At 46.1% G+C, this 3,925-nt stretch overlaps 1 pseudogene; it reads right to left on the minus strand.

The window, feature by feature from the left end:
* Positions 1–1,364: 1,364 nt before the first annotated feature.
* LOC144672602 (fidgetin pseudogene) lies at positions 1,365–3,563 on the minus strand (annotated as a pseudogene).
* Between the last annotated feature and the right edge of the window lie 362 nt (positions 3,564–3,925).

Consider the following 3,925-nt stretch of genomic DNA (forward strand, 5'->3'; position numbering starts at 1 on the left):
TTGGAGCTGCACTCATCCAGGCAGGTTCAGACAGTTGAAAGGCAAATTTAGAAGTGATGTAAGATCTTTACACAATCATGTAGAATGGGCTTCTAGGTATAGAAGTGAAGTCTTGGAATCAGTTAAGTATAGTTGTGGGTGCTATGATGGGGTAGTGGGGGGGCAGGGGGAGAGCGGGAGAGGCCTATTGGTCTGCTGATGTTCTGTTATCCTAAGTATAACTAAACTAACTAATGCTCTCCCAGTCATACTCTACCCCCAGCCCTCCCATGATGTCGGTGACCCTGTTGGGATGGATGGATTGATGTTCTGCTCCAAACTAGGAAGGCCAGAATGTAACTTAACTGAGTCCCAACCTAATTCCTGGCATCTCCATCATACTCGTAGCTGGGTTTACAGCAGAATTACACAGCAAAGGCAGACCATTTTTGACCCCCATGCCTTTCATTGATGAATATCACCTAATGGAGTATAAACGGAACTGAAGACTTGATTTTATTTTTCCAATCTAACCTTGACTCTCACCATAAAACAAATGGTAAATCCTGTTTGTCCGTATCCCTGTATAGTCAAACTTTTATTTAAAAAATAACACAGTCAAGTATCTTACCCAGGCCTACCATTTGCAGTCCCATCACTCACAGATCACAGTTGGTGATATTGTGTACAGGAGGACTGACTGACAAGAGTCCCTCGGACACAAACACTCAGGCCACAAAATTCGGCTCCGTAGCACCCAGTTTTTTAGTGCTACAGGTGCTGTTTGCCTTCAAAATGGGGTCCATGGCATACACACACATACTAGACACACCGGACGCCATTTTAGTGAGGGTGTTAGCTGGAGATGTCTGCTGGGAGAGTGCAGATTGTGATTACTTTAAACCGATTACATCTCTAACTTTTCCCAGTTCTGATGAAAGATCGTCAGCCTGAAACCTTAACCCAGTTTCAATCTCCACAGAAGCTGCCAGACCGCAACCCCCCACCCTCCACGACCCTCCCAGGATTTCCAGCTGTTTCTGTTTTGATTTCAAATTTCCAGCATCCGCAGTATTTAACTTTCGTGTCAATTTCAATAGCTAGGAACAGCCTCACAATTCCCAAAGGGGTTTGTTCATTTTCTTTTTAAATTGCTCAAACGACCAACAATCGGATGGGATCAAACAAAAGGCCCAGATGTGATATGGCTTTTGAGCCATCGATGGTCCCATTACAGCACCTGTAGCACCCAAACAGGTGCTACTGACCCTCATTTCGCACCCATACATTTCACTTTTTGGAGCACACAGTTTCTTTTTGTTTCTCCTGCTGGCTTTCCCCCAGTGCCACTCCACACCCGATCCCAGACCCCCAGGATTTCACGGTCAGAGGCAAGTTCCAAATAACTTGCTCCATTCTGTGTACAATTTCAGCTCCTTTTGCGAAACGCTGGGCTGAACTTTGCAAAGAGCACTTTCGAAGTCCTTGTAGGTGGTGGGCTGTAATGGCACTGACAGACCTTGCCCTTGCCCTAGCGCTGCTAGTTGACAGAGCTGCATGAGATCATTCCCTGAATACCCCTCTGTAAGCTGGACAATTGAGCCAATTTCCCCATCGCTGAGGCAATGGTCTTGCTGGGACAAGCTATAGATTAAAATTTGACGTCTTGCAATGCTGTCAGGTGGAGAGATATAAAGTCGCTTTGCAAAGTACCTGTGTATGGTCTCCTCAATATCATCCGGATGTCTAGTACCCCCAATGACAATAATATGGTCACTGCTTGAGTTCACCACACCTTCTACATGAGACAGTAATTTGGCTTTAATAGAGTTTAGATGAATACTCCCTTCACCTGCTGTGTTGGAAAGTACAGCATCGAGTTCATTTATAAAGATAACAGATGGTTGGCGTGACCGAGCTATGAGAAACATAGCCTGCAAGATCATCTCTCCATCCCCTTTCCACTTGGAGATGAAGGATGACCCGCTGACCTTTAGGAATGTTGCTCCAAGATGAGTGGCAATCCATCTTGTGAGCATTGTTTTGCGTCCACCACGAGGTCCAAATAGCAAAATGCTTTTGGGTGGCCCATTTCCACCACTGTAAGCCCCAGGCCTCATTAAGGGCCACAACACTTGTTCTTCAATCACTGCTTTTGCGGTGTCCAGTCCAGCAATGTCACCCCATTGTACTGGAGGGCCACAGTCAACAATTTCATTGGTTACAAGGTTTAGAAGTTGAGAATCCAGGCTCTTCAACTGCTCCTCCAATTGGTTGCTTGCAGTAGCTGCCTCAACTCTCTGGAGCTGCATTGGGTGACTAAGTATGTGGCCATGATCATCTTCCCCTTCTGCATTTATTAATGCAGGGCCGAACTTCACAAATGCCTCAGTTGATTGTGCTTGTAGGGGATGTTCCTCACTACTGTATGGTAGAGGCATCATTCCTTTCTGTTCCTGGCCACTGTATTTGCCAATAAGGTCATCCACAATATGATGTTTTCTCTTAAATTCCCCAGGCAGTGTCTCATCATTCCTGCTGAAGTCGTTACCCTTACCATCATCAGGAACGACATCAACTGGCAACTGGTACGAACCTGAAGTAGTCCTTTGCTGTCCATAACTGTATCTTCTGTATCTACTGGTCCCCTCGTCCTCCTTTGCAGCTGAAGCCCTTCTCTTCAAAGAACTGCTCGAGACATTGTTGGCAGGCGATACTGAGCTTGGGATCATGTTGTGGTTTTGGTAATCATAACCAGAGACTATGGAAGGTCGGGACGAGGGAGGAAGAGGGATAGGTGCTGGGATACCTGAAGGTAAATATGAAGATGGAAGATGTACTCCAGCATAACCAGGGCCAATGCTTGATTGGCAAGGGTAACTGTTGGAAGGGTAGCTGTACAGTGGGCTTACTCCAGCCAGAGTTGAACTATAAGATGGGACTATAGTAGGTGTGGGATGAGCTGGCGGTAAAAGGCTTGAGCTATTTAGAGGTGATGTATAAGAGGAAGGAACATCCGATGTAGTTTGGCTGCAGTAACCGGAGGGTAAGTAAGTTCCATTGTAACCTGATGAGTATTCCTGAGATTGAAGGTTAGATTGAATACTTGGGAGAGAGGTGGGACCACATGTGTTACGTGGATAGCGAGTTTCAGAGTGGCTATTGGTTACCACAGAGGACCCTCCTATCCCTACAGTGCCGCTGCCTGGTGGGAGGGTGGAATTAGCTCCCACTTTCCTGCCAGAAAGGCCATCGTGCATTGAACTTACAGAATATGTATCATCGACATTAAGTGACATATGCCAGGTATCGTTTTCATTCTTTTGTTCGTTAACTGGCCCAAAAGACCCATCTGCATAAATGTTTAGCTCAGGCCTCTCATATGAAGAGTTCACAAGCCCCGAGTACTTTGCCGCAAACTTCTTGAGCAGATTAGAGGCAGACGGTGCAGAAATGTCATTATTTGCCCACACGTAATGGTGGTGTGGTCTGTGATCTTCCGTTTTGTGTGCTGGAGCAGAGGTTGTAAATGAGATGTCAAGGTACTCCTCCGGCCTCTCAGCATGCTCCGGGGTCCAATGCATCTTCAACAGGCCTGAAAAGTAACAAAATACATTGTGACCCAGATCTTCACAAACCAATGTAGGCAATGAGATGTTCCGGGCTATCAAAGCAAGTGTCCAGTTACCCATTTGTCAGAGCTGAATGGTACAGGCTTTACCCTCAATATAAAATATCAGGCATATCTATCTGATGACCATGCTATTGCAGATATAAACGCTGCCTCATGGTGAAGCTGTTTCCCAATTTTCATGGCCAACCCACTATCTCAAAGGTTACGGGGAGAAGGCGGGAGAATGGGGTTGAGAAACTTATCAGCCATGATTGAATGGCGGAGCAGACTCGATGGGCCGAATGGCCTAATTTCTGCTCCTCTATCTTATGG

This window comes from Cetorhinus maximus, chromosome X (assembly GCF_964194155.1).
Source record: "Cetorhinus maximus chromosome X, sCetMax3.hap1.1, whole genome shotgun sequence".
Taxonomy (NCBI): Eukaryota; Metazoa; Chordata; class Chondrichthyes; order Lamniformes; family Cetorhinidae; genus Cetorhinus; species Cetorhinus maximus.